The sequence below is a fragment of the Tiliqua scincoides genome, chromosome 4, assembly GCF_035046505.1.
Source record: "Tiliqua scincoides isolate rTilSci1 chromosome 4, rTilSci1.hap2, whole genome shotgun sequence".
Lineage (NCBI taxonomy): Eukaryota > Metazoa > Chordata > Lepidosauria > Squamata > Scincidae > Tiliqua > Tiliqua scincoides.
In genome coordinates, this window is record NC_089824.1 from 86,442,949 (window position 1) to 86,466,626 (window position 23,678).

At 43.8% G+C, this 23,678-nt stretch overlaps 1 pseudogene; it reads right to left on the bottom strand.

Annotated features, from left to right (window-relative positions):
• Nucleotides 1–2,185: 2,185 nt before the first annotated feature.
• Nucleotides 2,186–2,306, bottom strand: LOC136650707 (5S ribosomal RNA; annotated as a pseudogene).
• Between the last annotated feature and the right edge of the window lie 21,372 nt (nt 2,307–23,678).

Sequence of the window (23,678 nt, forward strand, 5' to 3'; positions counted from 1 at the left end):
AAGCACTTAAGAAGGCATTTTTCCATAAATAGCTTGGGAATGCAGCCTTTCTCTTTTATAGCCATGAGGTTGTTCAAGAAATCATGTTTGTTGATTAATTAGAACAATTCAAACTAATTGAAAAACAAACAAACCTATTCCACCGAACATGAGAAATCCACCAAGCCTGTTTAGCAGATCATTTGTAGAAGCTACCAAGTTGTTTGCAACCAAGAGCAAAGGAAGCAAACATGGGCCTAGGCCTGGAAAAGGAATTCACTCATTGCTGGGGAAAGAGAAATATAGAAATTGGGCCTATCTTTGGAATAGATTTCTTTCCCTTTCCTTGCTCTGCTGGAAACATACTTAATTGCACAAGAATGCAATAAGGCTGCAATCAGTTTGAAGAAGACTATTCAGCCCTCTTGCCATCCAGGAACAGTACAGTAAGATACATTTAAAGTCTCACCCTTCACACACAGTTCTTTAGCAATATTGTATACCCATAATATGCAGAAGAGTCTAATAACCTATGTGCACAATGCTGCATAGAATGCAGATACATTAGAATAGAATGCCCCAGTAGCACTGCCTTCATTGGGGAGCAAAGTTCCCACACACTGTCAACTTTTCCCACCAGCTTGCCTTCCTACTGTGGTTAATCCCACAAATGTTTTCTTCATACATTCTAGACTTATCAGTCTTGCTGAGTGAAGGTTATGTATCCATTCTGATGAAATATTACCCTGTGAATTTCAAACTGGTATCTGTTTTCAGTGTGGGAGACAAGACTGTCCTTTTCATCTTGGTTCCAGTCAAGGTCATGCTATAGACCTTTCGCCGCCTCCCTAATGTTGCTGTAGCTCTAGTATCCTGAACAAGGGTAATTGCCTTCCCATTCTCTTCTCCCATCCCTCCCCCAGCCTCCACCACCACTTATAGCTGTCTGCCTCACTACTCAAAGCACTCGCAAATGACCTAATAATGTCTGCTCTCCAGACAGTGACCATCTCTCTTATGGCAACAAGCCAACTACCTCTCGGTGAAGGTCACATTTTGCTTTGTTGGAGAGTTACTGTGTTCTGTTTGTTTAGCGAGAGTGTAAAGCACAACTGGGCAAGCATCTCTTTTCCACAGACAGAAAGACAGACAGGAAGATCAATAGTAACCAAAAGCTTATCTCAGACCCTATGCCTTTTGTTTAGAGTCACAATTTATGATTAAGCAAACTAAAAAAACATGTAATGCATAGCCAGTGTTTTCACAGTTATCATTCTAACAGAGCAGAACTTGCATGCATAAAACTAGGGCTAGCACCATCATTTTTCCAAGTGGTCAGAGACTCTTGCTGGGCATAATGTCTGAGAAATTTCTGGGGGAGGGATGGGAGGGGGAGGGATGCCTGGGGGGGATGGAAGGCGGATCCACAGAGCTCAGCTCCGCAGGATCCAAGGCGCTCGTGCAGGGCTGCACGCCCTATGCGAGTGCCTTTACCTTACTGCTAACCTTTTCGTTGGCAGTAAAGTGAGTAGCCCCATTGCGAGGCTGCTTATGTTACTCAGGGGAAGGGGACGAAAGTCCCCTTCTCCTGAGGCAGGCGGCTGCCCTTCTCGGTACCGCTGATCCTGGGCACCCCAGGTAGCTCAGGATTGGGCTGTGACTTTTGTTGAAAACTTTCCTGAGACAAAGAAAGAACAGCAGCCACTGTTACAACCCCAAACACAACAAGACAGAGAGAGAAGTCAAATGGGAGTTCTGCAGTAATAACAGTAGGAGAGACCAACTCACAAACCTTTAATGAGAAATAAAACTCCTCTTACGGGAGGAAGCTAACATTTCTACACCTGCTGTGCACATACACTGGGTGACGCAGCTTTGTCACTGCACCAAAGCTAGCCTAGCCTTTCGGCAAGGTCACTTGCCATCTGATGATAAGATCGAGGACTTTATTGAGAGTCATACTCCAGTTATGGAAATTCTTGCCCATACAAACTCACCTGGTCACTTATAATGTTCATAGAAGACTGGTGAAGACAAACTTGCATTGTATAGTGTTTGCCCTTCTGGAACTATGTGAAAAGTTGCTGCTCTTCTATTCCTTTAACAGCTGCTGAGATGGCCCTGTCTTGTTTTACTGGTTGACTGGTTTGTTGTCCTGTTGGTGGTTATGGGTTGGCAACCTTCAGTCTCGAAAGACTATGGTAGAAGCCTACAGCACCCGGTATTCCCAGGCAGTCTCCCATCCAAGTACTAACCAGGCCTGACCCTGCTTAGCTTCCAAGATCAGACGAGATCAGGCATGTGCAGGGTAACATTGTCCTGTTGGTGGCTGAACTGATATTTTAGAATTTTTTTTTTCACTTTAATAGATTGTTGAATTGCTTTTGGTTGCATTTTTTTGCTAGCTACCATAAGTGATTGATTAATAATCTGAAAAATAAACAAACAGGTTGTAAACAGCTTTCACCTATATTTCAATTTGAAGAGAATTTGGAGTGCGTCCTCAGGCAAATGATGCAAGAATTTTGAGGGAAACCAAAAAGTGTTGAGAAGACTTAAAAATGTGCAGGGAGATTAAGCACATCATTATTTCATATTATATTAATGATAATAACAGTATTTATATGCCACATTTTGGCAAACAACAGCAGATGCGGACCTAAGGTAATTAATATTAATACAAAGGCTATATGATAATCAAGGAGGTTAAGAGTATTTACCTCATAAAGATATACTGTCAGGTGTTAATTCTTTTTGCCACCAATTGCTGTAGATAAACCACCACACTCTCAGTTACATTACTGGAAACATCATTCAACAAATGCTGTATTTTAACATCATCAGGATATTCCTTCCTGTCTACTAGAATAGGGTTTAAGTATTTGGCTCTGATATCCTCATATATAGGGCATTGCAGTAGCATAAGTTGGAGAGTTTCAATGCAGCCCTGATTACAGGAGCAGCATCTAGCACAGGGATCTCCAAACCCTGGCCCGGGGGCCAGGTGCAGCCCGCAGCAAGCCTCTTTCTGGCAAACGGCCAATCTCTTTTCCCCTGAAAGCCTCTGGTTCACTCAGCTGAACATGACCAGAACTGTGCTCTGATTGTGTCCGGAGGGTGTTCTGGCCAGTGAGGTTAAATGAATGAGCCCATTCATTCATTTATTCACTTATCTAAGTTCCATCTCTAATTTATTTATTTAAATTTTATATTTAAATTTTGTTTCTAGCCCTCCACACCATGCCAGATATTTGATGCAGCCCTCTAGCCAAAAAATTTGGAGACCCCTCATCTAGCAGAATAAGGCCTCCCGCTAAATCTACCAAACAGAACTTCTGATGGTAAAACATTAAATCTAGCAAGTGAGAAAACACGATGTTCCTCAGAACTAGTCAGGAACGAGAAATATGCAGCCATCTTTCTGGGTTTCACTGCCACCGTCAGATTCAAGAGGGAGCAAACCTTATCTGCCATAGAATATAGATTTTGATTTTCTATATCTAAAAATTTTTGCTTGACCTTCCGGAATGCTTCTATTTGAGATAGTAAGCACAAGGAATCTAAATCTATACCCATGGTTCTGATCTTATGTTCCACAATAGTTAGCCACTTCAGGGTACTGCTTTCTAGGAGCATTTGATGGAGAAGGCTCCATCAATCCGAACAATAACGCACTTGGAGCCAATACTACTGTCCTCAGCCATGCTTTTGTTTCAATTAACATTTGTCCAGTTTCCAGACAGACTGCAGCATATGGCACACAGTTAGGAAGACCCAATAGTTTCCTGAGGAATTTAGCCTGTACTCTCTCCAATAAATGATTAACAGCTCCGATCCAAAGAGGAACGCCAAATAGTTGGGGAATAGCAACACTGAGGAGTATTCATCAGTTGAAGGAGCATTTAGTTCTTTGAAGTGAAATTGTATGTGTTCACTTTAATGGTCATTGTAAAGGGTGTGACTTTTGCGGATTCCACTTTGTGTATATATAGCTTCCTGTTTGTTGACTTTTGCATTACAGAAGAGTGTATCTCTTACCCCTTATGTCAGTGCTTTCCAGCACTGGCATAGCTGTGCCAGTGGGGTGTGTGCTGCATCCTGCAGTTGGGTGTCACTCATGGAGGCCTCTCAAAGTAAGGGAATGTTTGTTTCCTTACCTCGGTGCTGCATTGCCCTTATGTCAGTGCTGGAAAGCACTGGCATAAGGGGTTAGGATTGCGCCCTTAGTCTCTGTTTTTAGCTATGGTTTTTATCATACCTGCATGCATCCAGGGGCAGCTATTTTAGGGCTCCTGGTCTTTCAGTGTTAAGAATCTTGATGTGAGTAAAGTGTCTGTAAAAGCTTGCATCCGACTGTAAGTAAACTCCTTTGCAGTGTTAATCTTTGGCCTGAGTTTTTTTTGTGTGTGTGTCTTGGTTTGCAAGCCGCCTGGGTAGAAGAGCAATAACCCTTTGCCTTAATCCAGGGGTGCTCAAACTTTCAAATTTAGGGATGCTGGACCTTTAACAAGTGTATAGAAGAGAGAATTGCAGCAGGTGCAACTTGTCATCCCACAGATGACAAGCTACACCTGCTGAAATTCTCTCTTCTATACACTTGTTAAAGGTCCAGCATCCCTAAATTTGAAAGTTTGAGCACCCCTGCCTTAATCCAACAAATATATGGATGAAACACCAGCACACAGCCACTAGGAAAGATATTGCACTGGGGTGAGGAAGGATATTTACTCTTCTCCTACTAAATATAAGATATATACCACTTGAAAAAAGTGCTTCTAGAACAGGGATTCTAGATGTTATTCATGGCTACAATTCAGGGCCCTGTGTGTCTCCTCTTCCTTGGAAATATATATATTTTTTTAAATAACTAAAACTTGTTACAAAAACTCCAGGGAGTTCCCATTCATATCTCTTTTAAAGAGTAGATAAACAGGATCTACCTAATTGGGAATAAAAAATCAATAAGGGTTGCTTTCTGCCTGTCAGCTGTATCTTGTTCTTTGAGCTGAATATTGCTTGGGCTATAAACAACTTAGCAGAAACCTCTGCTTAAGCTTCCAATTACTTCTGTTCATCCCTTGGTCACAGCCATCAGTTTAATTTAATAAGTGAGCAGCAACACCGGAGAACATCACATTAGAGGAAAGGTACATGGTAGGTACATTTTGTATTTTAAAGGGCCAAGCTGATGATTGCAAAGATAGCTTCTTCAGCTGTTTTGTTTGGTAAAGTCATTAAGCATCGAAGAGAGTATTGCTGATAACACAGCAACAGAACTTACTTATTATTGAAAATGGGTGTTACCATCAGGGCTAGCTGAAGCTGTTGCGCTGCCAGAAGCACCACCTAGCTCCGGAGTCAGCTCTGAATTGTTTGTTTAAAATTGTTTGTTTAAAAAAACCTGGCTCTCTTTCCTCCTGAGGATTCTTGAATCAAAGCAGGAAATGTGAAGCATGCCAGGATCCTCCCAGAATGCTCTACATTTCATCCTTTGTTTAAAGCACCTGCACAGAGGTTCTTATAGCACAATTCCAGGCATGTCTACTTAGAAAGAAGATCAATTTTGTTCAATGCAGCTTACTCCCAAGAAAACATGCACAGGATTGCAGCCTTTATGCAGCTACCACGTGGCTACCACAGCCTTTATGTGGCTACCACAGAAGACCTGAATATAGCAGAAGACACTGGTAGACACTGATTATAGTCAGTACGTCTTGATCAGCAGTCAGGACCTCACATCAGAAAAATTGAGAACATGCCCAGTACCTTTCATTTTGCTTTGTATTGGTCAGAAAGAGCAGTACAGCTAAAGAATTCTGATTTCAGGAACTTTACTAGTCTTGTTACTAGGTTACTTTTGGGACCTCCCGAAAGCTCTGAAGGAACATGAGGTGCCTGGATTTGATCAAACCTTTGATCAAGGATGATGGATTCACTGGAGGCTTCAGATGGAACAGGTTCTATCAGATGTCTCAGTTCTGCATGGCTTTCTTTCACTGTTTTATACAATCCACATCCACCTTACCATAAAAAGCCAGGCTTCAGTCTCTTTCTCTCATGATTCCACAGAAGGGAACTGGAAGGCTCCCTATCAGTTTCGATTATAGACATCTAACAGCTCTTGTTCAAACAGCACGCTGCAGGGGACACTTGCCAATGTAATAGCACTGATGTCTTGTGCTGTCCTAAATGTAGTATTACATCAATGATTTCCAGCTTTCTGCCTTCAAGGAATGCTTTCCATATTGACTTCTCTGTTGTGGAATCTGAGTGCTGTGTAGAGTTCTGGGATATTTTCAAGACTGCACAATATATTCATGCTAGTGCCTGTCAGGCTTTATTAGATGTCCTTTTGTACCCTGTCTCAGTTTAAGGGGTGGGCACTAGCAAAGGACCCACACACACCAGGGGACATACCTTGCTAGGCTGACATGTTCCCTTTAAACTTTAACTCCATGCAAGGACTGAATGCAGTGAGGAGGTAAAGAGCCTGTTTAGCCATTCTCCTGCCAGTGCTGCTGGAGGAAGGAAGGAGAAAGGAGAAACTGCTATGCTCCAGATCACCTATCCTTGCCTACTTAGTGCTTATAAACCTTCATAAGTGTCTAAGGGACCTCTGGCTTCTCTAGAACTCACTTTGAAAACCACTGCTCTACTTCTAGGTCCTTGTACTGGCCTGAAGTCATCAGTTGTGCTCTCCCATAGCTACTGGAATTCTCACACCCAATCATTTGAACACCTAAACTATACTTGATGAATAGCAAGAGTCTATCATAGTTGTCATCCCCACCTTTCAGATGTGTTAACCACAAAATCAAGAAGCTGTTTTCCCTATTTCAGAAAAGCCAGATGCAAAGCATTATTCCCCCTACAACACAATGGATGACTCGATAGCATCTGGACTATTGTATCCTGGTCAAATGTGTCCTAGTCATTGGCATCCCTGAACATCTGCATCTTTTTGTTTGTTTGTTTGTTTGGTTTTTGTTTTATTTGTATATTTTCTGGGCATCCCAGTCATTTGCATCCCCACTAAAACTGGGCAACAAGCTATAATTAGGCAACAAACCCCATATTATATATCCTAAACCTCTTGTCCCAGTCCTAACCTTACCTTTGGGTTTTAAAAAAATAAAAAATACAACTAAAATAAACATACATATAATTGGGACACAAATGTCTGGGACACTAAAACAAAACTGGGTGCAGATGTCCAATACCAGCATGCATTTATCTGGATGCAGTTGTCCAGATTGCAATGGTCCTCTCACTGAAAAGCTTCACCTCGCAGCGCACAAAAGTTGCTGCATGCTGTTTGCAGGCTACCAACAAATTCCACCACCACTGTCCATCAAAAATCTTAGACTCTGTCACTAGACTCAGCAAACAATTGTCGAGCTTTATCATAGGTCAGAAGCAGAAATTAAGCCAGGTGGGTCTTCATCAGAACAGCATCCTAGAATCATAGTACCATGACTGAAAAGGCCCTGCCTCTTGTATCTAGTCACCTGATTTCTGAAGGCAAGAGGGACACATGCAGAATGTCCACTGTTGACCTAAGCGTCTGGATAGGCATATCTGATGTACTACTATAGAAACATATAAAAGTATTTGTTCTGTTGCTGTGCTATGTATAAGAAGCAAACTAGTAGCATATCTGATTTTTTTTTGTACAGCTTAAAGTTACTTGTTCATACTATCTGCATAATGAATTGTCCTCTTGGAGGTGATACATTGCCTATTCGAGTAATGAAAAGATCGATCAGGGGAGCCACATCGCTACAACACGGAGCTTTTAGCAAAGTGGGGTCTGGATGGTTACATTCATCACCCAAAAGCCTTGACTTTGATATAGACCTTTGAGAGGCATTTATTAATCATGATCTCATTACAGTTAGGGGTAGACTAATAGCTTTTTATTTGTCAGAACTGTGTCTGATGATTTAGCACTGTTGTCCAAAAGTGCAGGCCTGGTTCTGCTATTTAACCTTCTCTACAAGTTTTGAAGATTGTGTGGGATCCACTGAAGGAGAGGATGTGGGTCTGCCCTGATCTCCAGTGGCATTTCTTTAAGAGGTAGGCAGACATAAAGGTAGGCAGACACAACGCCCCACAGAGTTCACCTCTGGAGAACACTGTCAGGAAGGCCAGCTCCTAAGTTTGTAGGAATTCAAGGTGGGCCCATGGAAATGAAGGGACAGGGCTATGCAGAAAAAAAAAGCAGGTTCAATTGTCAAGTTCTGCAGGGTCACACCTGGCAAGACTGTTGAGGAAAAGACATTTCTCTTTTCCATGCCATAAAACTGGGATCACCAAGAGCAAGGAGGGGGACAGCTACGTTGCCACTCCAACAATACCCTTCAGAATGTACCTTTTCTTACCCGCATATAAATGAGTAGCTGCCCCTCAACATTTATGGAACAAATGAAGTTCTGCATTGAGAGGACACTGTTATAGTGGGCAAAACTTCCCAAACAGTGAAAAATAAATAGCAATAGTTTACCCAGTGCTTCAGAACACTAACTGCTTTGCATAAAATCAAGCAATCTACTAGATCAGCGTTTCTCAGACTGTAGGTGAGGACCCACCTGATCTTTTGTGGGTCGCAAAACTGAGAAGCGGATAACTTACAAGTGAAAAACGTATTGAGCCAGATCGAAAATGAAACTGACCCACACGTGTGTGTTTACTCATGAGTAGGCAACTCAGCCTCTGTTCCCCATTGAAAAGAGGACCACACCACCAGAGGGGTCCCAATCCAATGAATGCAAAGCTCAACACATTTTCCAGAAGGTGGTCCCCCTATAGTAAAAGGCATAAAAACAGACTTTAGTGGCTGGTAGAGTGAAAACGTTTGTTTACATTCTCATAAAGCTAAGTGGATTCTGATAGAGTGTTGTTTTAAAAGTGGGTCCCGGCACTACAAAGTTTGGGTTGGTCAAAATTATACAAATTGCGTGATAGTCTCTCATCTCATGTGAAACTTCTGGTATTTCAGGTATTGCACAGAAATTAAGAAAGTTACAGCCCTGCTGCTGTTGTTGAAGTTCTTCCTCCTCTTAGAAGGACAGGAAATCTGTTTTCCTAGACAGGCAGGCCAAGGAAGATAAACCACAGTGAAGGCAGCTGATGATTGCCTCAGGTATCTATCCACTCTCTGCTTTCTCTTACTCCCCTCCTCCCAGTGATCTCCCTCCAGGAAATGTGGGAGGTTATGGATTCACATAAGGATACCAAGTACCTGAAGATTCAGACTCTCAGACTCAGGAGTAGAGCAAAGCAGGGATGGGGACTCGTGATTCGAAGACCTAATCTGAGTTGCGAAAACACGTTTTTCACGTGTGGGAACTTGAGTCATGCGCATCAATGACACAGGCACTGACTCTTGACTTGGGGTTTTTATATGAAAAGAGTCATGACTTGTATGGACTCGAGTAATGAAGACTTGTCATTTTGGGTCCAAGACTCATGTGTGAGCATGCTTACTACTTTTTTTCACCATTTCCACATTGCCTCGAAAGACCTCATAGGTTGTCCGGAATCTGGAATCCAGACTGGAGCGAGCAGCAGACTTGGTGGGGGGAGAGTAGTTTGGTTCCAGGAGGAAGGGGATAGGGGGTGGAGGGGAGGAGGGAGGCTGCATTAGGCTGAGAGGAGGAACCAGAAGAAGGAAGGGGCAGCCAGGACATATGACAGCCAGGATACTCTCTTATCCTGGGCTCTCTTATGCATCTTGGAAGAAATGGGCAATTGATTGGCTCAGTTGATAGCCTGATTGTTATCACTGGTCAAGGGAGGGGAGAAGGAGGAGCCCAATGGGGGGGGCAGGGGTTCCAGTGATAGGAAAATGCCTGGATAGCTATGGGACTAAGGAGGCAGGAAAAGCAGGGAGGAGTTGTTTACTTGTGATAGAAGAAGAGGAAGGAAGCCTCATTGACCGCAATGGGACTTTTGAGTAGACCTGCAAAGGATTGGAAAGGACCTGCAAAGGATCCTGGCTGCTGCAGGCAACCCTCCCTCCCATCTGCAGTCCCCTCACACTGGGGTTCATAAGGAGCCGACTGCATTCTGCACTGCTGAACTTAGGGCGCAATCCAAACCTGTGCTGGAGCAGGCAAGCCAGGAGGCTTGCACTGAATCCAGCGCAGGTTTGTTGGGTGCAGCGGCTCAGCCACGGGCAAGGGGAAAGCTCTTCCCCTTACCCCTGGGTAAGGGCTGTGCGCCCCTATGGATCTCCTCAGACCTGCGCCACCTCTGGAGGTGGCGCAAGTCCGAGGAGAGCGGAGCGACTGGAAGCTGCTCCGTTCTCTCTGAGGATGGGGGTTGGGATCCAGCATAACTGCCGGGTTCTAGCCCCGCCCTCACTCCCCGCTTGCCCGTCCCTGGGGCCGCCCATTGCCCATCCTCCCCCGCCCAGAAATGCCCCCTCCTGCCCCCTCCCCATGCCCCCACCTACCTTTGCCGCAAGAGCGCCAACACAAGCGGAGGTGCGGGAACTGCCGCGGAGGCTTCTGCCTGCCTCCGCGCATCGGCGCATCTGAATGTGTCGACGCGGCTCCCAGCGTGCTTTACGGCACGTTTGCAACCCTCCTATGCCGGCTGAAGGGACTTAGAGCTGCAAGACCAAGATCCCAATGACAGCAAGGGACTTGGGCCGGCATAAGGCCTATTTAGAATTGCGTCCATACTTGAATAACAGCAGAGCTTTTGTTTGCATCAATGAAATGAAAAGGGTAGTCGAAGTGAAGGACTTCACATTGCTGGCAGCAAGTGGGATGGGAACATCAGGACAGTGTTAAATGGGAACTCTGATACAAGCACACACATAACAAAGTCGGCACCTCCATCTTTTTCTGTGGGGGTGCACCTGACGTGCAAATTGACTAACATTTTGGAAAGACTCGGGTCAAAATGACTCTTCAAATGTCTCTGGATAAGTCACGATGGCCACCTGTTATGACTTATTTGTGACAGAGTCAAGGGGGGCAGAGACTCAGGACTCAACTTGCAACTGTGGAGCAAAGGCATAGTGCTTTGAAGGTCTGTGGGTGGTGGAGCCTAGAATAATCTTGTGGAGCCTAATAAAGATTGGTGGAAGAATGTGACGGTACCTGGAGGCTGTAGATGGGTCTTGATGAACATGGGTAGAATTATTAGCAAACACTCTTAAGCTGGAAAAAAAGCTGAACTCCTGATTCTGTTCAATCAGCCTAAAGTTTCAGTCCTTCCCCTGCAAAACCTGAAAATGAGGTTAAAACCTGGGCACTTCAAGTCAGACCTTGAGACCTGACATCCTGAAACCCAAATGACTTCCAGTGATCTCCACTTCCAAGATCTGGAAATCACAGCCTTCATTACTTCCACAGTCATATCGCAGAAATAAAACCAGCCAGGGATGCAAGTGATAGTTATTTGGGGACCTGGCATCTGATATTATGATTCTCAGGTGCAGCTCATGAAAACACCTGGCAAAGCGGACTGTTTCATAGTCTAAATATTCTCAGAACTGAGCATTTCGCTCTGGGAACAGACCCAACTCTTTTCGAATATGGCTCAGAGCCCTTAAGTGTGGGAAGATACGTATTAAACCCATTAAACATCTTTTAAAGCTTATTAGAGAGAGCATGAGGGAGCTGGGATTTAAGAGACTGTGTGGTTAGAAGCTCATCTAAACATGCCTCTATATCTGAAAGGTGAAACAGTGCATACTATATCTCTTGAAAGCAATGAGTGGGAATTAGAAGGCATGTGAATTATTTTGATCTGATTTGGCAGCATGCTCATTACAAGAGGAGGATACTGAAGAAAATGCAGTGAGGAAATTCCATTATGTCATACAAGTGCCATTAAGTTGAACCATATTCACAAGGCTGTGACCCACACTTGCTCACAGAACAGTTATATGGGGTCAATGGGAATGAACTCACCATTTTTTAAGGAAAGTAAGTTGTCTGAGCTTATTTGAGTGCTGTACTGAAGATTAATTACATTCATCTGGATGTTGTACTTTATTTTAGATCAGGGGACTCCAAACCCTGGCCCGGGGGCCAGATGCGACCCACAGTGAGTCTCTATCTGGCCCGCTGCCAGCCTCTTGTCCCCTTAAAGCCTCTGGCCCACTCAACTAAACATGACCAGAGCTATGCTCTGATTGCATCTGGAGGATGTTCTGAGGGCCAGAGAGGTTGAATGAATGAGCCCATTCAGAAGAACATAAGAACAGCCCCACTGGATCAGGCCATAGGCCCATCTAGTCCTGCTTCCTGTATCTCACAGTGGCCTAGGGAGCACATCAGATAACAAGAGACCTCATCCTGGTGTCCTCCCTTCCATCTGGCATTCTGACATAGCCCATTTCTAAAATCATGAAGTGCACATACACATTATGGCTTGTAACCCATAATGGATTTTTCCTCCAGAAACTTGTCCAATCCCCTTTTAAAGACATCCAGACCAGATGCCATCACCACATCATGTGGCAAGGAGTTCCACAGACCAACCACTATCTGATACAGACCTCCTAAACTCTGCACCCATTAAAACACAGGTGCAGAGACTAGGAGACCCAATGCTGCCAGCTGCTGTCTGGTAGCAAATGCTCCCTTCCCCTAAGGAGACCCCAGTGGTAGCTGTGGCACCCACAGGATCCTGTGGTCACCATTTTGGCACCACTGGAGACCTGGGTGCTGCCAACTTCAGGATTGGGCCCTTAGAACCTTGCCAACCCTGGATTCTGATTTTAAGTGTGAGACAGGAACCGTCCCCATATTCAACCCTTGGCTTTACAGGCCAGCATTGTCAGCACCTGATAAGGCTTTGTGATCTTCTTATACTCCAACCTGAAATTCAATCTACTGGGAGCAGTTCAAAACTGTACCTATGTCCCAGAGTAGCTTGATGAAACTGTGCATGAGACTAATGAGAATTGTCCCATTAAACAGCAGAAAGAAAAAGAGAGAGCAGTCGTCTGTCAGCAATCATGTTCAATATTTGAGATGGTTGATATGCCGTGTTAATTTTTACATCTGGCAAAATCAAAATAATCAAGGTGTGCCAACATATCTAAAATACTAGAAAGAATAGGATTAGTCTCTTAAGCTTGAAGAGCCTTTGCTAGTAGACAGATCTTCTACATCAAAGGTGTCAAACTCATTTCACACAGAGGGCCAAGTAGTATTCATGATGACTGCTTGAGAGCTGGAAGTGACATTGGGCGCAATCCTAACCCCTTTAATTTAATGTTTAATTTAATTTAATGTTAATGTTTAATGATGTCACTTCCTGATTAATGATGAGTGCAATCCTAACCCCTTATGTCAGTGCTTTCCAGCACTGACATAAGGGCAATGCATCTCTGAGGTAAGGGAACAAACGTTCCCTTACTTTGAGGAGGCCTCCTTGAGTGCCCCCCAACTGCAGGATGCAGCACATGTTCCATTGGCACTGCTATGCCAGTGCCGGAAAGTACTGACATTAGGGGTTAGGATTGCACCCGTCATTAAGCAGGAAGTGACATCATTAAACAGAAGATGACCAGAAATACAGATGTTGTTCTCACAGAGAAACTCATTAGCTGCTCATGATAGAAAAGAAAATGTGCACATCTTGATCATATTTTCAGGATATATAGGGCGAGTGGAAAAATTTTTTCCTGGGACCGTATCCAGCCCACGGGTCTTATGTTTGACATGTGTTCTAGATCGTATGGATGAATTTATAAAGTGTAAGCCCAGTCTGTCGTTAAATTATGGAGTGGTTTATTCAAGCAATGATGACCCACTGGTAGACAAGGTCCTCTTTGGTCTCTCAACCAAACTGTGGTCCACCGAGCTGCAAGTGATATCTTGTGATAATAGACATGCACATGTATGATGAGTTCAAAGCCCAACCCTCCCTTCCTTTTTGGTTGAGTTCAGGGCAATTTCTTTCATCATGTGGAGGGGATGTTTCATGCTAACTGTACCTCTATACATACTGCTAAACCTAATTTAGAAGTAGGTTTAGCAGCATCAATAAAGGATAGTTCAGATGAAATGTATTCCCACCCAATTATGCTTTCAATCTTATCCCCCGCCATCAGTGCCAATGCAGCCATACCAAAAAGATTTGTGCTGTATCCAATGGCAGGACAAACAGGAGGTAAGTAAAAATCGTTTTTACCTTGGGGCAACATAAGAACATAAGAACAGCCCCATAAGATCAGGCCATAGGCCCATCTAGTCCAGCTTCCTGTATCTCACAGCGGCCCACCAAATGCCCCAGGGAGCACACCAGATAACAAGAGACCTCATCCTGGTGCCCTCCCTTGTATCTGGTATTCTGACATAGCCCATTTCTAAAATCAGGAGGTTGCACATACATATCATGGCTTGTAACCTATAATGGATTTTTCCTCCAGAAACTTGTCCAATCCCCTTTTAAAGGCATCCAGGCCAGATGCCGTCACCACATCCTGTGGCAAGAAGTTCCACAGACCAACCACACGCTGAATAAAGAAATATTTTCTTTTGTCTGTTCTAACTCTCCCAACACTCAATTTTAGTGGATGTCCCCTGGTTCTGGTGTTATGTGAGAGTGTAAAGAGCATCTCTTTATGTACTCTGTCCATCCCCTGCATAATTTTGTATGTCTCAATCATGCCCTCCCTCAGGCCTCTCTTTTCTAGGCTGAAGTAGCCCAAACGCCATAGCCTTTCCTCATAAGGAAGATGCCCCAGCCCAGTAATCATCTTAGTCACTCTCTTTTGCACCTTTTCCATTTCCACTATGTCTTTTTTGAGATGCGGTGACCAGAACTGGACATAATACTCCAGGTGTGGCCTTACCAACGATTTGTACAACAGCATTATAATACTAGCCGTTTTGTTCTCAATACCTTTTCTAATGATCCCAAGCATAGAATTGGCCTTCTTTACTGCTGCCACACACTGGGTCGACACTTTCATCGTCTACCACCACCCCAAGATCTCTCCCCTGATCTGTCACAGACAGCTCAGAGCCCATCAGCCCATTTGTGAAGTTCTGATTTTTTGTCCCAATGTGCATGACTTTACACTTACTTTCATTGAAACGCATCTGCCATTTTACTGCCCATTCTGCCAGTCTGGAGAGATCCTTCTGGAGCTCCTCACAATCGCTTCTGGTCTTCACCACTCGGAAAAGTTTGGTGTCGTCTGCAAACTTTGCCACTTCACTGCTCAACCCTGTCTCCAGGTCATTTATGAAGAGGTTGAAAAGCACCGGTCCCAGGACAGATCCTTGGGGCACACCGCTTTTCACCTCTCTCCATTGTGAAAATTGCACATTGACACCTGCTCTCTGCTTCCTGGTCTTCAACCAGGTCTCAATCCAGGAGAGGACCTGCCCTCTAATTCCCTGACTGTGGAGTTTTTTCAGTAGCCTTTGGTGAGGGACCGTGTTGAACGCCTTCTGAAAGTTCAGATATATAATGTTTATGGGTTCTCCCACATCCACATGCCTGTTGACCTTTTCAAAGAATTCTATAAGGTTTGTGAGGCAAGACTTACCCTTACAGAAGTCATGCTGATTCTGCCTCAGGAAGGCCTGTTCGTCTATGCATTTTGAGATTCTATCTTTGATGAGGTTTTCCACCATCTTACCCGGTATAGATGTTAGGCTGACTGGCCTATAGTTTCCTGGGTCCCCCCTCTTTCCCTTTTAAAAGATCGGTGTGACATTTGATATCCTCCAATCCTCTGGCACCTTGGCTGTTTTGAGGGACAAGTTGCATATTTTAGTCAAGAGATCAGCAACTTCATTCTTCAATTCCTTAATAACTCTAGGGTGGATGCCATCAGGGCCTGGAGACTTATTCATCTTTAATTTATCAATGAGGTCTGAAACATCTTCTTTTTTAACCTCTATCTGACTTAATTCCTTGGTCAGGAGGGGCTGTTTGGGCAGCAGTATCTGCCTGAGGTCTTCTGCCGTGAAGACAGATGCAAAGAACTCATTTAATTTCCCTGCCATCTCTAAGTCTCCTTTTATCTCCGCTTTCCCTTCCTCACCATCCAGAGGGCCAACTGCTTCTCTGGCGGGTTTCCTGCTTCTAACATATTTGAAGAAGCTTTTATTATTCCCCTTAATTCTGCTGGCCATGTGTTCCTCGTAGTCTCTCTTGGCCTCCTGTATCACCTTCTTACATTTCTTTTGCCACAGTTTATGTTCCTTTTTATTCTCCTCATTAGGGCAAGGCTTCCATTTACAGAAGGAAGCTTCCTTGCCCTTTACAGCCTCTCTAACTTGGCTCGTTAGCCATGCGGGCACCCTCTTGGATTTAGTGGAGTCCTTCTTCCTTTGCGGAATACGCCTCTGCTGGGCCTCTATTACTGTTGTTTTAAGCAGTCTCCATGCACTCTGGAGAGATTGGACTCTTTTTACCTTCCCTTTCAACCTCCTTCTAACCAGCCTCCTCATTTGAGGGAAGTCTATCTGTCGGAAGTCAAGGGTTTTTGTGAGAGATTTGCCCGGTATTCTTCCCCCGACGTGCATGTCGAAACGGATCGCAGCCTGATCACTGTTCCCCAACGGCTCTGTAACATTGATATCTCTAACCAGGTCCCGAGTACTGCACAATATTAAATCCAGAGTCACCTGTCCTCTGGTGGGCTCCATAACTAGCTGCTCTAAGGCACACTTGTTTAGCATGTCAAGAAATCTGGTCTCCTTTTCGTGACCAGAACACAAATTGACCCAGTCAATATGAGGATAATTGAAGTCCCCCATGATTACAACCCTGTCTCTCCTTGTCACCTCTCTGATCTGTTTCCTCATTTCAAGGTCCCTCTGATTTCTGGTTTGGAGGACGATAGTACGCCCCCAGTATTACATCGCTCCTCAGGCCTGGTAATTTAACCCACAGAGATTCTACGGTGGAGTCGGACCCTCCTTCAATCTCTACTTTGCTGGATTCTATACCTTCCTTAACATAAACGGCCACCGCACCTCCATCCCACGCCCCTCCCTGTCCCTCCTGTAGAGTTTATAGCCCGGGATTGCGGTATCCCTCTGATTTTTCACATTCCACCAGGTTTCCGTTATGCCCACTATGTCAATATTTTCCCTTGTCACCAGACATTCCAGTTCTCCCATCTTTGCTCAAATACTTCGGGCATTCACATAAAAGCATTTGTACATGGAATGCCCCAGGATGGGCTGCTTATTCACTCCTTTATCCCTGAATCCTCTCATTGTGCCAAGCCGTCTATCACATCCCATCACGCTACCATTCCCAATTTCTTCTCCTACTCTGCCTTTGTCTTGTTGTTCTCTAACTTCCCCATCCTCATCCCATAGGGATGAGGAGTCCTGAACCGGATGCCCCTCGGCTTCTGTCAGCCTTCCCCCATTCATTCTTTTATTCACTCATCTAAGTTCCATCTCTAATTTATTTATTTAAATTTTATATTTAAATTTTTTTCCGGCCCTCAACACCACACCAGATATTTGATGCAGCCCTCTAGCCAAAAAGTTTGGAGACTCCTGTTTTAGATTGTTTGCTTCTTGGGGCAAGAACCCATCTTTCTGTTCTCACACTATAAAGTGCCATTGCACTGATAGTGCTACAGAAATAAGCAATCGTACATTTACACCCTTTGCATCTAGCTCTTAAGAAAAAAAAAAAGACTTCAGTTTATTAGTTCCTTACTTCTTACTTCTTACCTTCATTGGTTTTTAATGTATCTTACATATTGCAATGCATGTGGCAATTAGCTTGGGCCAGCATTTCACAACCCTATATAAATGTGGTAGACATAACCTCCCCATTTACCTTATGCTTCCCATTTTCATAAGCTGTAGGATAGCCCAAAGCAGCTTTGTACAGGGTCTGTTCTCTATTTGAATGAAAGTACATTGAAGATATATGGTGTCTTTTGAAATGCCCTATTTACAAATATATAGGCTGAACAGGTAGCAAGCCAGCAAATAAGGAAGCACACAGGCTATGTTGGTCCCAAAACAGCAACCATTCCAAAGCAGCACAGGTCCTCAAGGTTGCCTTTCAATCTATTCCCAAATATTTAGAACTGTTTTTTCTCTTTGAGGGCGCATTCCAACTGCTTCCTTTTTCAAGACCCTTAGCCACACTTGGGCTGGGCAAAAGAGTGTTGCAAACCCCTCCCTGAATGAGTGTGAGCCAATGATCCCAGTGACAGCGATGACCTTTTATGGTCCATTGAAAGTACATTTCTGGTTGGTTAAAGATAAATAGACTGGACAAGATGCTTCATATATGAATTATGTACAGCTGTTATAAGAAACTCCTGCAAAAGACCAAGTTGCAAAATGGAAAATTCTGGAAGGTCAGGGGTTGAGTCACAAACCAGGTGGTTTTAAGAGACGGGGGCCACCACTCTCAGGACTGGGGAAGGAGCTAAAGAATATGTAGAAATAGAAGGATTATTCCTCTGGATTAGAATGTATAGGAACACAGTAGTCCTAAAGAATATAAATTCCCAGATTTCCCTAATTCAGCCAACAAATTGATTGGTCAAGGAGAGACAAAATTCATGTTCCCCCCTCCTTCAGGTTTGGCATACCCAACGTGTTTGCCTCCAAATCAACCCATTGGACCATCTTCCTATAATGCTGAAGTTTAACACTGAATCCCTGGCGAATTAAACAATGGTAAGAAATACCAAAATATTGCTGAGGGTTTTTTTTTCTTCTTGATTTTGAAGCCTTTCCAGGAACACATGCTTTATTCTTAGACATATGTGCAGTCCCTTTCATGTTCTGGTCATCTCTTTCCAAGCCTATCAAGCGTGCCATGTTTTTCAAACATAAACACAAGCAACAGCTCTCATATGAAAACTGAGTGATGCACACTCATATCATTTTGCGCCTGATGTGTTGGTGGAAGATATGTTCAGATTAGCATTTGGCTTTTACGCCAGGTGGGAGGGAGACCTCCCTCACTTTCTTTACTCCTCAAGCCTGCAGAATATTTTGAATGTGAATGCATGCCTAATTTGACTCACAGACAAAAAAAATGCACCAAGCTGGTTAACAGAGATAAAAGTATAATTTATATCTGTCATATTATAACCACTCCTTCCCCTCCAGCTCTAAGCTTTAATGAAACCTGTGAGTGAACATGATTCAGCATGTTTTTTTTTCCATAAGCTCATGACCATTTAGCTCCCCAAAGAAAAGTTTCTATATATGAAAAAATCTTTATGGCACATCTACAAATACAAATGCAGTATTACTGAAATGGCAACTGCCTTTGCCCAGGTTTTGGAAGGAGAAGAAAAACAGTTTTCCTTCATTTGCTTATAAGACAAAAATAAACCCACTGGAGCCGGTGACACTTTCAGATGGCATTAGGCTACCCCATGTGCATTCACAGGCAAAGGTTTGTCAAAGTTCAATATGACAAAGTTCAATATGGAGCTTTGGATCAATGAGATGTGCCCCACCTCTTTCCTAAACCAAGTGCTGCAGTCCTCGGGCAACATTTGCACTTTGCAGAAATCCTATGCATTTAAAACACTGTTTTTAGAAGACTGTGTCAACAGCGGAAGTCCAATTTTGCTTTACTCCAAAGAAGCTAATGACACCAATCTCCCTTCATTTCCACATGAGTAGGTGGTTGTCGCTGAAATTACACGGAAGCTTTCAGGCGGAACCAGGTCAAATAACTCTTTATTCTAAAGATACCTGTGGCATATGGTCTCATGGGGGCATGAGGAGAGAGAAGCAGTCTTGACTTACACTGCATTCTCTGCCTTGACTCGCCTCGCTTCAATGGGTAACCTATCATTTTGTCCTGTGAGGATCTCACTGAAGTGTATCTTTAATGGTGGTGCACTGTGGTCTGGGCTGTGTGGGTGCATAGTAAATATGCTTGTGAACAGAGAGGGTCCTGCCCACAAAAAGGGATCAGACTATTTGGTCTTGCCCAACTCTAATTCACCAGATCAGAAACTGAACAGAAAAATTTCTCATCATTAATCGGTAATTCTATGCTGAAAGATGCTCCCTACCCTCACTAACTTCTTACATATTTGTGACATCTGGTATTACAATAGCCTGGATTGTGCTATCTTGAAAATAGCACTTTTCTAGTCCTTGAATTCACAAGGATTTCCCGGGACAGGTTGTTTATGGAGTCTGGTTCAACCTTCCCTTTCTCTATGGAATTGTCGATTAATACATGGCTAACAAGGCCATGTCAAGGTCAGTAAATTAAGCTCTGATCTGGCCTTATGATTTCTTGCCTCAAGTCAAACTCACATGGCCAAGTGTATCCATAACACCTGACCTGTGGTAGCTTTATCCCCCCCAAAAGCAAAATATGACTGGTGAAATTGCCCATAAGGTTCTGAAGCCAAATCAGAAATTACAGCAAATGTGCAACACGACTCCTTGTTTTCTTCTTGAAATATATTATATTGGCAACCTTCAGTCTCGAAAGACTCTGGTATCGCGCTCTGAAAGGTGGTTCTGACACAGCGTCTAGTGTGGCTGAAAAGGCCAATCCGGGAGTGACAATCCCTTCCACACCGGGAGCAAGTGCAGTCTGTCCCTGGTCTGTCTCCCTGGCTATGGGCCTTCCTTCTTTGCCTCTTAGCCTCAGACTGTTGGCAAAGTGTCTCTTCAAATAGTGTGCTGGCCATAACTTAGGGGAGGGCACCAGGATGAGGTCCTGGGGCATTTGGTGGGCCGCTGTGAGATACAGGAAGCTGGACTAGATGGGCCTATGGCCTGATCCAGTGGGGCTGTTCTTATGTTCTTATGAAATAGTGCAGTGGAGGTAGGGAGGTTTTAGCTCTTTGCCAGCTGTGCCCCCCCCCCACTATTTTTTATTGAAAAAAAATTATTCAATTGGTTTTCAGGGGAAGACTTTATAAAAATCCAACTCCTATCCATGCCCACCATAGTTTTATGTTGTTTCAGGCCCTCTCTGGTGTACTACAGATTTTGCCCTGTATCTGCGGATCCAGTACCTGTGGTTTCAGTTTTCTGCAGTTCTCTGTGGCCCCCTGCACCCCTGTGACCCCCTGCGACCCCCTGCTCCCATTACCTTCCATACACGATGCAGGAACCCTCCGGCATCCTGTTAACATTCTGATTGCGTCCCCCTAGCATGCAGTCTGCCTGCCTGCATGTATATCACATTCCTTTTGTAGCATCTCTATAAAGAAGAAAACTGACTGCATATTAAAAAAGAAAACAGAAGGTAATGGGCTCAGGGTGGGGGCAGTGGGGAAGGGGCATGGAGCATTGCATCTGTAGGATTCCCCCATATTTGCGGTTTCTATTTTAGTGGAAGGTGCATTGACATGGGCCCAAGTTGCTACTGAGTTAAGCTGAAACTGAAACACTGATGCCAGGTCCTGCTTTATTTCCCAGGTAAAGCATTTGAGTAATGAAGAGAGACACAAATCACTACTCCAAGAAGATGACCAAAATAACTCAGGGAGATTTGTGCTTACATATCCTACATAACCCTACATAACAGTTTTCTGGAAAATGTGGTGGTTACTAGTAAATGCTCCAGAAAGAGAATGCAGAGACTCTCTCTTCCAAAAGGAAGGGCATCCATCTGCCAGTCTGGATTGCACATGCTCTGCTAACACATTTTACATGCATAATTAATGGATATGGTCTTATTAGAAATAAGCACACCATTGACCCTAGGACCTTTCCTGTTGTTTAAGGGGAGATAAATCTTCCAGCTTCCTGTTTGTTTTTCCCCCTCAATAAAATATTTAGAGAGAATGAACCATGTTTAAAATGAGTGTCCTTTTCGTGTGCTTATCTGCAAAATGTGAAAAAGGAAGTTAAAGGATTTATTTACTCACATGAAGTGTACTCCCTGTTCCTTGGTATATCACTGAAGAATTTTTGCATGTTTGTTTTTCTGAGTAATGAGTTTGTTCTTTCTTCTCCGATAGTGATATCTTCCTATGTGGTCTTCTCATCTGAAAAAAACCACATTATTGAAAAAAGCTACCCATAGTCAATATATGCATTTTTTCTCCCTTTTTTCACCAGAGAATGTCAAAGAACTTTATACCACAGTGTGGAAAAATAAGTAATCATGAGAAATCGCATCACTGAACTGGCTAGCCATAGAAATTTTGAAATTAACTAGTTTTCTGACTTCCCGTGGTAAGGACTAAAATGTAAAATAAAATGAAGCCTTCACCACACATTTCTCATTAGGAATTCAGAAGCGGTTTTGCTATTTTTTTCTAAATCCCCTTACCACTAAATGGCTCACAAAATTACTGGGGTTTCTCTTGTTAGAGGTTTCGTATTAAGCAATTTATCTTTTGTGGTTCCTAAAATCATTTGTGTATGATTTTCCAATATGTTATTCATGATTGCAAGTTTCTGGAACTGCATAGAGGTTAGACTGACTTATTGGCTAGTTCAGAAGTGGTGGTCACATATCTGTTCCCTAAAGAGCACACTGGACAAAGAAAGTTGGCGATGGGCAGCCCAATCCTAATGGGAACTTAGAGCAGTGGAGCTCATGATCTGCTGCTGTGCCACTATAACTTCGCAAAAAAACCTGGGCAATGTCGTGGCTTCTGGGCCTCCATTGGAAATGGTTCAAGGCCCTGTGCATGCACCAGCGATTCCCAGAGGCCTCGCTGGTGCAGGTAAGATGGCAGCAGAGTCAGATCAAGGACAGGAAGGGAAGATCACAGGTGAAGAGGGCAGAGGACATTTCAAGGGAAGGAGGGGGTGAATCTCAGTGGCCATAGCACACACCAGATCCTATCACTGTTTTTCCAGGTCAATATTGAAAAAGAGAATATGAAAGGAGGACCAAGGTGTTCCTGAGCCCACTTCTTGTCATGTGAAGAGGGGCTGGTTCTGAAAGCATTATCTGAATCAGTCCATTCTATAAAAGTCAGTTTTGGAATATTCTTTGTCACACTCTAAGGATCAAATCAGATGTGATCTGAACTGAATAACATTCCTTTGTTTCAGTTTTGTTAAATAGCACACAGGGGCTGAAATGGGACACAACCATGGCAGGGGGCTTTAGGACTTTGTCCCTGCCACAGTTTCGATATAAACTGTACCCACATGCAGTATATCAATTAAGGGGAAAAAAAAAACTTCTATTGCCTTTCTAGGCAAATTTCCCCCTCCCATTAAAACAGTGTCGATTTTTTCCCACAATCAGGATTGGAACCACAGCAACTACAAAGTTCTAAAGCCTCTCCCTTCCGGGCTTTAGTGTCCCATTTTGCTTCCCAAATTCTGCCTTTATTACACCCCATTTATCTTCTCCCAATTCAGTTCCTAATGGTTCTGTTAAAATCTCTTGGAGTGCTCTCAGTAGGCACCTGGAGATTGATGTTGATTCCGGGAGATTCCAGGCCACTCCAGGCATCCCTAGTTATCTCTCTGCTGAATGTTTTAACCCAGCATTTCTCAAACTGTGAGTTGGGACCCACCAGGTGGGTTGTGAGCCAATTTCAGGTAGGTTCTGTAGCACCTGGCTCAGCTGCCATTGAAAATACAGATCTGAAAACAGGGTACAGAGCTGCTGGGCAGGGCATGCTCCCAGTGGGAAAGACACATGGTTGGCAACCTTCAGTCTCGAAAGACTATGGTATAAGCCTACAGCACCCAGTATTCCCAGGCGGTCTCCCATCCAAGTACTAACCAGGCCTGACCCTGCTTAGCTTCCAAGATCGGGCCATGGTGCTT